Raw genomic sequence first — 14,006 nt, forward strand, 5'->3', positions numbered from 1 at the left:
TTCCACACATTTTAGATTACACATATCAGTGATATCATATGGTATTTGTCTTTGTCTTCTGAGTTACTTCCCTTAATATGATAATCTTTAGGTCCATCCCTGTTGCCACAAATAGCATTATTTCATTCTTTTTTATGGCTGAGTAATATTCCATTGTGTATATATACCACATTCTGTATCCATTCATCTGTCAATGGACACTTAGGTGCTTTCATGTCTTGGCTATTGTAAATAGTTGAGATTCAGCCAACTTTTATGAATTAGGGGAAGGTTAGTTGGTATATGCTGATGGCGCAAGTTTTGAATGGAGGAATTTGAAACTTGGCCATTTATGGTAAGATATAGTAAATGGGTCTTCAGCACTGGATTTTCCTGGACAAGGGACCCTTTGCTCTGAAAGAGTTCCGGCATTCAGGTTACCTTCATGTCCAGCTCCTTTGGTTCCATGGTGGGGGAGGGGGGATAACCTTTTGTTCCAGGTGTTGTTTGAGGTCAAAGTTTTCTTCTTTGCTCATGCCTTGGATGCATGACTTGCAGTTTGTTTTTTTGTCTCTGAAAACCAACTCAGTATCTTGTTGCAAACAGGAAAGGACTGGTTTTTGGCTGGTTCTGAGGTTACATATTCATAGAAGAATTTCAAATAGACAATCCCTATGTGAACATGTTCAGTTTCACTAAAAATCTATGAAATGTTGATTAAAAAAAGCTTGTGATATTTTAAATATCTTTTCCCATTTCATACGAGCACTTCATAGAAATAGGAAAAGTGAAAGAATTTTACCACAAACACTTGTGTAGTGGCTTGAATAGTATCCCCCTTAAATTAATACCCACTTGGAACCTCAGAATGTGAGCTTATTTGGTATAGGGTCTTTGCAGATGTAATTAGTTAAGGTTCTTGAGATAAAGTCATTCTGGATTTAGGGTGGGCCCTAAATCTAGTAACTGGTATCCTTATAAAAAGAGGAGAGGACACATAGAGACACACAGAGAAGGCTGTATAAGATGGAGATGAAGGCAGAGATTAGAGTTACATTGCCACAAGCAAAGGAATTCTGGGAGTCACCAAAAGCTAGGAGGAGGCAAGGAAGGATTCTTCCCTAGAACCTTCAGAGGGAGCATGACCCTGCTGATACCTTGATTTCAGACTTCTAGGCTCCAGGGCTGTGAGAGAATAAATTTCTGTTGTTTTAAGCCACTCGGTATGGTAGTTTGTTATGGCACCCCTGGGAAACTAATGCAATTTGCATACCTACCATCTAGGTTTTACAATTAACATTCTACTTTATCACATATTTGTCTATTTATCCAAACTTCTAGTTTGTGATATTTTTAGACTTATCAGATATTATCAATATTTTCAATATTTGACATTGCAATGTTCCTGAGGGTCTGAGGGAATGATCAATATTATGCACTTTGTTGGAAGTAAAATTATTCTACAAAGTTTTTAGAGAAAAATTTGGATCTATCTAAATTTTAAATGTTTATATTTTTTAATCAAACAATTCCACTATAGGAATTTATCTTACCCAAATATTTGCACTAGTGGACAATGTTGTATGTTCCTTGCTTTATTATAGAAAACTAGGAAATATCTCACATGTTCATAGTTAAGAGCCTGTTTATGAAATACATAACACAATGTAGCTGTTTGAAAGAGTGAGTAGATAAGTATATATGTCAATTATACTTTTGTGGTAGTCAGCTTCCAAGACAGCTTCTAATGATCATCACCTCCTGGCTTCCAAACCCTCTGCAGTCCCCTCCCACACTATGTCAGGGTTTGTCTATGTCAACAAACAGAATATAGCCAAAATGAAGGTATGTCACTTCCAACATTAGGTTAGAAAATACTATGGCTTTCATCTTGGGTGCTCTCTCTTTCTCTCTCTCTCGCTCTCTCTCGCATAACCTTCTTTGGGAGAAGCCAGTTGACATTTTGTGAGGATACACGGGCAGCCTACGGAGAGACCTACATGGTGAGGAAGCAAGGCTAAGCAGGTAAGCAGCCACCTGAATGAGCTCAGAACTGGATCCTCCAGTCCAGCTGAAGCTTCAGATGACTGCAGACCCAGCCAACAGCTTCATGGCAACTACATGAGGACCTTGAGGCAGAACTATGAAGCTAAGTTGCTCCTGGATTCCTGACACTAGAAACTGTGACATAATAAATGTTGTTTCAACTTGCTAAGTTTTGGAGTAATATGTTATGCAGCCATAGATAACTAATACAAATAGTATGTTAAAAAAGTAAATTATACCATAGTGTAATCATATAATGATAAGTCTTATATATACATATACATTTTTTCATATAAATTCTTGAAATCCATAACATATAATATTATGGTGAGTAGATAGTAATGTGGTGAGTAGATCTTATGTCATTTGTCCTATTATATTATTTAAATTTTTATAATTAACTCTTATAATTGATGTGTAATTGAGCTTTATTGGTATATAATTGATATACAGTAAAATGTACACATTTAAAGTGTACAGTATAAGTTTTGCCATACAGATCCATCACTACGATCAAGATAATGAACACATTGTCACCCCCAAAATTTTCTCCTTGCCCTTTATAATCGCATCCCTCCCCAGGCAACAATTAATTTGCTTTCTGTCACCATTGATTAGTTTTCATTTTATAGGACATAACTGTCCAATAATATTTCTGTGATAATGAAAATGTCTTATATCTGCATTGTCCAATATGGAGCCACTATTCACATGTGGCTATTGAGCTCTTGAAAAGAGGCTTATCTAAACTGAGAAATCCTGTAAGTGTAATACACACTGGATTTCAAAGACTTAATGTGAGGACAAGAATATAAAATATCTCATTAACATTTTATACTGATTATATACTGAAATGATACTATATTGGATATATTATGTTTATGTATTGAATTGTGTCCCCCCCCAAAATTCATATGGAGAGGTCCTAACTCCCAGTACTTCAGAATGTGAATTTATTTGGAAATAGGATATCTATTTCCTATGTAATTAGTTAAGATGAGGTAGAGTGGACCCCTAATGCAATAGGCCTAATATCCCTTTTTTTTTTTTTTTTGGGCCACACCACACGGCATGTGGGATCTTAGTTCCCCGACTAGGGATCCAACCCGGCCCCCTGCATTGGAAGCGTGGAGTCTTGACCACTGGACTGCCAGGTAGGTCCTAGCATCCATATTAAAAAGGGAAAGTCAGATACAAACCCACACACAAACAGAGGGAGAACACAGGTGAAGTTTGGAGTTATGCAGCCACAAGCCAAGGAACTATGAGAACCTAGGAAAGAGGCCTAGAACAGATCTTTCCCTAGGGACTTCAGAGGGAGCATGGCCCTACTTGATACTTTGATCTGACTCCCAGCCTCTGAAATGGAAATAATAAATTTCTGTTGTTTAAGTTACTCAGTTTGTGGTACTTTTTTTATGGCAGCCCTAAAAAACTAATACACTGGGTTAAATAAAATTTTAATTTTACCTGTTCCTTTTTACTTTTTTTTTTAATACTCCTTCTTGAAGAATGCCCTCTCTCTTCCCTCTTCAAATACCCTATGGAACTAATGTATGGGTTTCTGAAAAATTATGCAATCGCATTTAAAATGAAAGTAAACATACTCCTTTATCGTGTAATATGGCGCCTAAGGTGGTAGGGGCCCACGGGGGAAACCTTCCACAGTTAAGGCAATGAGAATGGAGTCTGGCTCCACATACCTGTGATGGAAGGGACACTTTTTCCTGCACTGTTAACTCCGGAGGGTGTAATTGTTACCAAGTCCAAGCTCACTGCTCGCTGCAGGATAGGCCAATAAATCAGAGATGAGGTGTTGAGGCAAGGAATACGACTTTATTCGGAAAGCCAGCAGACCAAAAAGATGGCAGACTAAAGGCTCAAAATAACCATGTTATCAGGGTTTGGATGCCAGTTACTTTTATAGCACAGAGAGGGGGAGGAGATGAGGAAGTAAGTAAAAAGGCCATAAGTTTTGCAAATATCCCCTAGAATGGCCAGCATAGGGGAGGGGATGTGTTAATTTCTTCTTTCTTGCAGCCATCACAGGTGGACAGGGTCCAGATGTTGCCCTGAACAAAGGCACTTTGGTTTAACATTCAGGCAGAGGGGCAGGGTTCCCCAAGGCAGGCCATTATGTACTGACAGTATCCTTTTAGTGAACAAAAGCAACAGGAAGCAAAGGTTAAAGTGAAAGAAACAGATACCACATATAGTCAGATCTGGCTCTTCCCTGTTACAAACTGTTGCAACATGAAGAAATGTGAGGAGAACATCACAGTCAAGAATTACACTGGAGGTGGACAGTAGCACAAAAATCTGGAAGAGTAAATCATTTATTTGACTTTTTCTCTGAATTTTTTGTTTTGTTTTTGGTTTGAAGAAGAAAATAACTTTTCTAATCCTATTTTGTTTAGGCAAATATCCAAAGGAATGAGGTGAGCCCTCAGTAAAACTGTAAGTTAAAAGCTTTTTATTTCCATCCTTCCAACCCTTCCCCGAGCTCCCTTCTCCCTTCTCACTGGCTCCCTCCTTAATTGCCTTGAGTTCCCAGCACTCTGGGTCTATGTCCCCTCTGATGAAACTACTAGCTTGAGAAGCTGATTCTCTCTAAGGTGTGTCATTAGACTGTCCTCAACTAGAAAAAAAATGTTGATTTAAAGCAAACAAAACCCACACATACTAGATTAAATAAAAAGGACACTCAAAGACAGAGATCAAAGTATGATGTGAGCTAACTGAAAGCAAAACTGGATGTGTTTTTGGGAAGCCAGAATCTGAAGACATGACCACTCTCATCTGCTTTTCTCTCTACTTCTCTCCAATTTCAAAATTAATCAATTCCGATTCTCTTTTGCTTTCTCACTCTCTCCCCTTTCCTTCCTCCCTTCTATCCTCTCTCCTTCTCTTAGATGGCTTGCTTTACTTTAACATGACCTAGCATGGTCTGACTCCATATGATCTTACAACTAAGTACCTGCCATCATCTAACTAAGGTCTCTGACCCTCAGTTAATTTCTAAAGACAGTCTGATTAGTCATTGGTCACTCACTGAACTCGCTCCTCCTTGGGCGATGATGGGACCTAGCCTGAATTGAGAGGGCTGGGGGAGAAATTAGGAAAGGATTTTGTCAACCTGAAAGACCTAGGGCTGCTTCTTCTAGCTGCGAGCAAGGCAAGGGAAGTAGAGCGTGTATATCAGGTATGTATTGACATTATCTCATTATCTTATAATAGATATTACATTACCTATTTTTTCCCTATGTTATGGCTAGTGTATCTGAATGTATAAAAAATTAATGTAAAATTTATATATTTATTATTTCATAAATGCTAGAGGGATCATCTCCATCAAGGATGGGATGATTTTTCACTTTTTACTTTTTTAAATGTGGCTTCTAGACAATTTGAATTTATATATGTGGCTCACATTACATTTCTACTGAACAGCACTGCAATAGAGGTATATTTAACAACAAATTTGTCTTGTCAGGTTTACCGGGAAACTGTTTCTTCTTCTCCAAGCCCTTTATCTGGTGATGCCTATCTATTCCATGTCCCTAGTTAATATGGAATGACAATCTCTAATTAGCAAACAGCAATTGGTATTGCCTTTGGTATTCACCTAGAACTCTCTCCCATTTATCTGTAATTCAGCTCGCAAACTCTCAGGTTCTTTTGATGATCTGTTTGGAAGAATTCTCTGATTTTGACACTTGATACTCTCTCCTCAACACAATTTCTAATTTGCTCTTTAATCTATGAACCTCCAGCCATAGACATTTTTGCTGTCAACATACCCACAGCCATCCATCCACCCTGATCCCAAAGGATCCATATCTATTGAGCTAACTTGCTTGATTTTACTACTATGAGAGGTGAACTAAACAGATGCTATATTATTAAAAAATCAGTCGATCAGTGGAAACACTGACATTGTTCTATGAGTGTAGGGAGCATCTTAGTACCAATTACTCTGGTGGTTTTGTAGGTAAATATCATCTTGACTGTACTCAATGGTGTTAAACTTCAGGATTAAATTATTCATTTATGAATTGGTGCAAATGCAGTAATCCTCTTTAAGTAAATTTCTGCCTGCAAGACTTCCTCATTCCATCTCCTAATGAAAGAAAATATAAGACACCTAAACTTTGGGGGAATATTCTCCCCAACCGCCAACATCATTTTGTTTTATTAAAAAAAAATTTTTTTTTGGCCACACCACATGGCTTGCAGGGATCTTAGTTCCCTGACCAAGGATCGATCCCAGGCCCACTGCAGTGGAAGCACAGAGCCCTAACCACTGGGCCGCCAGGGATTTCCCTTCCCAATATCATTTTAGAGCAGTTGACACTGAGCATTCTTTCTGACAATTATTAGATAATTACTAATTGAGGCCATTCTGTTGATTTAGGGTAATAAAATCTGATGCTAAATAAATGTGAGCATTCTTGTCCTCAGCCTGGGAATCACATTGAAGAGAAAGCAGACTCTGGAGGCTGATTTGGGTAAAACTGGAAATGAGTCAATGCTCATCTTCATTAACATATAGGCTAATGAACAGGAAGATCTGGTTAGGACAGGAAGAACTCTTAAGAATAGAATAGACAGGGACTTCCCTCGTGGTCCATTGGTTAAGACTCTGCGCTCCCAGTGCAGGGGCCCAGGTTCGATCCCTGGTTAGTGAACTAGATCCCGCATGCCGCAACTAAAGATCCCGCATGCCGCAAGGAAGATCCTGCACGTGGCAACGAAGCTCCTGCGTGCCACAACTAAGACCCCGTGCCACCAAATAAATAAATTAATTTAAAAAAAATAGAAGAGACAAATAAATCAATGGAACAGAACAGACAGCCCAGAAATAGACCCATGTAATATAGTCAACTGATCTTTGACAAAGAAGCAAAGGGAATACAATAGAGAAAAAATAATCTCTTCAACAAATAATGCTGGAACAACTGGACATCCACATGCAAAAAAAAAAAAAAGATTCTAGACACGGATCTTACACCCTTCACATAAATTAACTCTAAATGGATCATAGACTTAAATGTAAAATGCAAAATTATAAAACTCCTAGAAGGTAACAAAGGAGGAAAATTTAGATGACCTTTAGTATGACAATGGCTGTTTAAATACAACACCAAAAGTATGATCCATGAAAGAAAGAATTGATAAGCTTGACCTTATTAAAATTAAAAACTTTTGCTCTGCAAAGGCACTGTCAAGAGAATAAGACAAGCCACACACTGGAAGAAAATATTTGCAAGTCATATCTGATAAAGAGCCCCCTTACTTTACTGAGGTCCGGAGAAGCAAAGAGCCTTCCTTGCCCAATACCACACAGTGGCAAAGCTGGGTCTAAAACCAGCTCTCATCTCTCCCTTCGTAACCTAGGTCCTCAGAGATAAATAACCCTCTGCTGTCTAAGCCCCTCACTTTGTCTTGGTGAGGCAGGAGATAGATGGGCTCCAGGCTAGACATTTACAACCAGCTTCCTGTCTATGTTTCTTGAGGCAGGAAATAGATGGACTCCAGGTTAGACATTTACAGCCAGCCTCCTAATCATACTTCATGATAGAAATAACAACAGGGACAGGGTAAATAGCTGGACTTTGTCTCCTATAGACACTTTAAGATAACAGTAATGGGAGGAGCAGAGAGGGGCTAAGCCCTGCTTGGGTAAAAGATCAAGAGGTCACATATTTCTCATCCTTGGGTTCAGGGAGACCTCAACTGCACATGTGCAGAAAGGCTCCTTGGGCGTCAAAAGGGATGGGACACCAGACCATAATAAGTTATGCTAGCTCTCCCAAAGGCCCTTGCATTGAAATCCACCTTGGCTTAAGGATACACATGCACGTTAGGGAGGGCCCTGAGGCAAATCAGCCATGAGGTCAAAACAAGACTATCAGCCAGAGCAAAACAAAGACCCGGAAGACTGCCCCCTTAAAAATGATCTAATTCCAGGCTTCCCTGGTGGCGCAGTGGTTGAGAATCCACCTGCCAATGCAGGGGACACGGGTTCGAGCCCTGGTCCGGGAAGATCCCACGTGCCGTGGAGCAACTGGGCCCGTGAGCCACAATTACTGAGCCAGAGCTCTAGAGCCAGTGAGCCACAACTACTGAAGCCCACGCGCCTAGAGCCTGTGCTCCGCAACAAGAGAAGCCACTGCAATGAGAAGGCTGCGAACCGCGACGAAGAGTAGCCCCTGCTCGCCACAGCTAGAGAAAAGCCCTCGCGCAGCAACGAATACCCAACACAGCCAAAAATAAATAAATAAATGATTTAAACTTCCCAAAGGCGCAACTCTTCTCTGAGCTCACCCATGCATCTGTCAGCATGTACTCTGCTTTCCTAATAAATGCCTTACTTCCTCTCTACCTTCTGTCTCCTTGTCAAATAATTTTTTTCAAGGCAGACAAGAACGTGGGCCCAGACCTTAGCCAGTGGCCTTCATGGTCTAGTGGTTAAGACTTGGTGCTCTCACCACCGCGAACAGGGTTTGATCCCAGTCTTGCTTCCAGCTGCTGCTTGCTGCTGCTCACTGCTGTCTCTCCAAGATCAATGGGTCTTTGCTTCCTGAGAAATAGCCCTTCCTTCTCTCATATTGTTTCTCTCTCCTCTCATCAAAATTCTTCAGCACTCTGCTGTTCTGAAAAACAGTGAATGGTGAACACATTCACACTCTGAAGTTAATGATCCACCTAACTTAGGGTATTTGCCTAACTAAAGATTGTTAAAGATGACAGTGCTTTAATATAAAGACATGAATTCCCAAAGGAAGTTTTCAGGCTGGACTGTTGATGCTAGTGTGTGGACCTGGCTGAGCCCCTTCAAACCAGGGCTTCTATAACTCCATCATTCTTTCTCCCCTCTTCCCTTTTTTTTTCCCCCTCTTCCCTTTTGTGGTTGCCTTTCCTTCCAGACTTCCTCCTCCTTTGGGGTCAGCAGTTGATTGTAGTGTTGCCTAGGGTGTCTCAGCTGTTGAGGAAGTGGCTGTAACAAGGAAACCCTAGAAAGGACTGATAAAGGATCTGCTGAAAGGGTGGTCAGTATATTAAGAAGAAGAGAAACAGAACCCAACCAAGCAGAGAAAAGAGCACCTTCTGAATCAAGTGGCTAGAATCTGAGAGTGTCTAGAGCTGGAGTCACTTGAGTTTATAGCATTTATCTGTCCTCCCCAAAGTGGGTCCATAAACACCAGTACCCACTGGAAGTGCTACCCAAAAACTGGGTTCACCTCTTGGTGGGTGTCAAGCCAAGACACAGCCAAGCCAAAGAGCAGGAGAAGGAAGGATTCATTACTTACAGCAAATAAGGAGTCCTTCCCAAACCAATGTCTCCCTGAACAGCCACATTGGGTTTTTTTTTTAAATTAATTAATTGATTTATTTATTTTTGGCTGCATTGGGTCTTCGTTGCTGCACGTGGGCTTTCTCTAGTTGTGAGTGGGGGCTACTCTTCATTGTGGTGCGCGGGCTTCTCATTGCGGTGGCTTCTCTTGTTGCAGACCATAGGATCTAGGCACGCGGGCTTCAGTAGTTGTGGCACGCGGCTCAGTAGTTGTGGCTTGTGGGCTCTAGAACGCAGGTTCAGTAGATGTGGCGCACAGGCTTAGTTGCTCCTCGGCATGTGGGATCTTCCCGGACCAGGGCTCAAACCCATGTCCCCTGCATTGGCAGGTGGATTCTTAACCACTGCTCCACCAGGGAAGCCCCAAATTGGGTAAGTTTTAAGCTCAGGGTACATGCATATTCATGAAGGGGCTTGAGCAGAAGAGAATTCAGCATAGAATTGAGTCAAAGGTTGACAGAGTCCAGGCTTCAGTTGATTGAAGTCAAGAGGGTCAGAAAAGGTCAACGTCTCTTAGGTTCCAGTTGATCTGGTGATTGAGCACTTCAAGCTAAATCTTTACCTCTGAAACAGAACTAGGAGTCTTTACAGCTGATCTATTATCTTTGCTATTGTTACTTCTCTTGCCTAACAGTGGTTTGTTCCTGCATTCTTTTGTTCTCTTAAGACCATTAATTACTGAGACCTGTTCAAAGGCAAGCACTATGGCTAGGCTTAGATCACAAAATGGCTTAGGCCAAAAATGGCTTATGTGACAAAAGCCATACCTGATTCTCTTTCTCTGGGGGTCCCCTACCCTTTCTGCTTATACAGAAGCAGTGAACTAGACTCTCCCAGTCTTTTAATAATAATAATGATAAAAACTAAAATTATGCCAGGTTCTCTGTTAAGCATTGTTAAAAACAAGACAATAGGCCCAAAATGGAGTCACTTTTGCTAAGCCCCATGTCATGAAACCAAAACTAATTGCAGTTTTGGCTCTCCCAGAAATGGAATCAGGAATCACCTGATCAGCACTAGTTAGGTAATCTGCCTGACAGACCCCTGCCATCCCCTAAGGAAAGTAACCCTGCCATAAGCAATCTGCTTTTTGGGCTAATACAACTTCCTTCTTCCTGCTCCCTTCTGCCTATAAAAGTCCTTCATTTTGTACAGCTCCTCAGAACTCCTTTCTATCTGCTAGATTGGATGCATCCTGATTCATGAATCACTGAATAAAGCCAATAAGACATTTAAAATTTACTGAGTTGAATTTTGTTTTTTAACAGCGTGATTCATGAGTTTTCTCATTTAATCTTCATAACAACATTATAAGGTAAATACCAATGTAGTCTGCAATTTACAGATGAGGCAACAAAGCCTAGAAAGAATGAATAATATATCTAAGATTACACAGCTGGTAAGGGATGGGGATTTTGATCTGAATCTATCTATCTATCTTCAAAGGCCATACTCTTAATCACTGGACTTTTCTGATCTTTGAATTACTCATACCTTTCCTATTTCCAGACATATACATTTTTTTAAAGATTTATTATTTATTTTTTATTATTATTATTTTTGGCTGCATCGGGTCTTAGTTGCGGCTCACAGGATCTTCATTGCGGCGCTTGGGCTTCTCTCTAGTTTTGGCGTGCAGGTCTTCTCTTCTCTAGTTGTGGCGTGCAGGCCCCAGGGTGCGTGGGCTCTGTAGTTGTGGTGTGCAGGTTCCAGTGCGCGTGGGCTCTGTATTTTGCGGCACGTGGGCTCTCTTGCTGAGGCGCACGAGCTCACTAGTTGTGGCGCGCAGGCTTAGTTGCCCCATGGCATGTGCGATCTTAGTTCCCTGACCAGGGATCAAACCCGCGTCCCCTGCATTGTAAGGCGGATTCTTTACCACTGGACACCAGGGAAGTCCCCCAGACATATACATTTTAAATCAAGCTGTCCCTTTTAAAGAATTCTTCTTTCTGGACTTCCCTGCCATTCCAGTGGTTAAGAACTCCACACTTCCAATGCAGGGGGCGTGGGTTCAATCCCTGGTCGGGGAACTAAGATCCCGCGTGCCAGAAATTCTTCTTTCTCACTGGCATATTTCAGTTTTGAATAAACAGTGTGCCCTTGTATTTGTAATCATTTTGTTACTGAACCAAAAGGGTCCTCTCACCCACATGCAGTAAAGTCAATCTACTGACATCCTGTTGTGGTAAAGGAAAGTGTAGCGTTCGTTGTAGGCACCAAGCAAGGAGTCTGGGACAGCTAGCGCTCAAAAAGCCTGGACTCCCTGATGGGTTTCAGGAAAACGGTTGTTTTTTTTTTTTTTTTTTTAATTTATTTATTTTTGGCTGTGTTCGGTCTTCGTTTCTGTGCGAGGGCTTTCTCTAGTTGCGGAGAGCGGGGGCCGCTCCTCATCGTGGTGCGCGGGCCTCTCACTATCACAGCCTCTCTTGTTGCGGAGCACAGGCTCCAGACGCTCAGGCTCAGTAGTTGTGGCTCACGGGCCCAGTTGCTCCGTGGAATGTGGGATCTCCCCAGACCAGGGCTCGAACCCGTGTCCCCTGCATTGGCAGGCAGATTCTCAACCACTGCGCCACCAGGGAAGCCCCAGGAAAGCGTTTTTAAAGACCAAGTGAGGGAGGAGAGTTGCAGGGTATGGGATCAGCTCATGCACAATTCTCTGATTGGTAGATAAAATGAGGTAACAGGGCAGTGTCACGGGGTTAACATTATCAGTCCTTAGGCTCCAGTAGGCCTGGGGGCTATGTGTCCATGGTCATCAAGTAGTTAACATCTTCCATTTGGTGGGTTTTTTAGCATCTGTAAAACAACTCAGGAAATGTGCGTCAGATACTGTTATCTAGGTACTTCAGAGAGGAGGTAAAGCAGACGATATGGGGAGGGGTCTGTCCCAGGAAGGCCCCATAGAGTCCTGCTCGTTACAATTCCCCCCTTTTCTTTGATACTCCTCAATCATGAGGAGAACAGGGTGACAACTGCTCTTTTACTTCTTGCTGAATGGGGGCAAAGTCAGTTTTTCAGGATTAGAGGAGAGAAAGTCATTGACTTTCATTTCAAAGAATTCTTGAGTCCCAAGCTTAGCATCAACATTTTGTATTACGAAAATACATTACCTCTGTTTTTGATGGCTTTGTCATAGCAGCTGGACAGACATTTGAAAACTATTAGAGATATTACAATTAGAATAATGATCAAAATACTTCCTTGTAGCATTTCCCAAAGGAGTGTTCCTAGTTCAGATGGCAACCAGAACGATAAGTTATGGAGCGGGTCCTCTCTACGAATCTCTTGTAATCAAGCAGACTTTTGAATTATTCTATTTTTCTGGGTATCAGGCTCTCCTGGGATATTAATATATATCTAAAGAATCTAGTGCCTTCTGTTGGGAGACTATAGCTTGAGCTGTGTTGTTTGTCACTACTATTTGTTTGTCACTGCTATTTAGTCACTCTGTCACTAAAGTAAGAGAAAGGTTTCATAGTTGCAAGAGGAGACCTTCAGAAAATAAGGTTGCAGTTGGCAGCTGCTAGCAGATATTGTTTTGCGGATGGCTGGTGGTGTTCTTAAATCTGATACAGTTTGGAAAATTCAAGTTCTCAGCAATACATGAAAGTGCTTGAAATCACATCCACCTAGTTTTATGTTGGATGTCTGAACCATAGCTACCCCCATTTTGAGTCTTAAATGCATTCCCGTCCTCAATCACCAAAGCAGATGTACAATGTATGTTTAGTAAGCCACAAAACAGGCCAGTCTGGTCAGTAAAATTTAAGTTAAACCATGATTAGATTAAAGTTCCTGAGAGCTGAGGTAGATCATCTACATCTCAAAGGCACAGGAAGAGAAATACCAATTCCTTTCATTCATGGGAGCAAAAATACCCCCTAGGGGACTACAAGATGAACAGAGCTCTGGTCACCCATACTTAATTATTCACAGCCAAACAGCAAACCAATGCAATGCAGAATGGTCTCTCAGGGTCGCAGTGTTCCCTAGGCCCAGAAAGGGAAATTCCCAACCAGTGCTCCACTGTAGGTAAAGTCGATGCAATAAAGAAGAATACCTTAACAGAGCTCAAAGACTGTAGATGTCTCGACCAGCCAATGGCAGTACTGATACACACACACACAAATAACAAATATTGTCCCACAAACAAAAGATCAGACAACGTGTAGCCCAAAAATTCCACTTCCACTCCCAGATGCAGGCTTCCGGAGCGGCCTGGCTCCTGAAAGAGAATGGACCCAGCGTGTCTTGCAATGAGCCCAGAATGGCTGACTCCTTAAAAGGGAAATGAGCCGAGATGGTGTGGGTAGAATTTTCCCAACCCGAGCAAGCCAGAGTGGCTCTCCCCAAAACAATACACACAAAAACACAAACAACAAATAAGGTATGGTCACACAGATAGAAAATCAGAGGAGGTGTAGTACAAAATTCTACTCCCACTCCCAGACGGAGGCCTCCAAACAGATTGGCCCAGCTCTTGAAAGAGAACGGACCCAGAGTGGCTCACAATGAGCCCAGAGTGGCTCAGTTCCTACAAGGGAATGAGCCCAGATGGAGTGGAGAGAAAGTCCCAGCCTGCACAAGCTGGAGCAACTCACCCCCAGTGATGCAGAACGTGGAC

The 14,006-nt window shown here is 41.7% G+C and overlaps 1 long non-coding RNA gene across 1 annotated transcript in view; it reads right to left on the reverse strand.

Moving 5' to 3' along the window:
* Positions 1-14,006, reverse strand: part of LOC118895635 — a 44,214-nt gene that overhangs the window by 411 nt on the left and 29,797 nt on the right. The window lies entirely within an intron of this gene.

The sequence above is a fragment of the Balaenoptera musculus genome, chromosome 1, assembly GCF_009873245.2.
Source record: "Balaenoptera musculus isolate JJ_BM4_2016_0621 chromosome 1, mBalMus1.pri.v3, whole genome shotgun sequence".
Classification (NCBI taxonomy): Eukaryota; Metazoa; Chordata; class Mammalia; order Artiodactyla; family Balaenopteridae; genus Balaenoptera; species Balaenoptera musculus.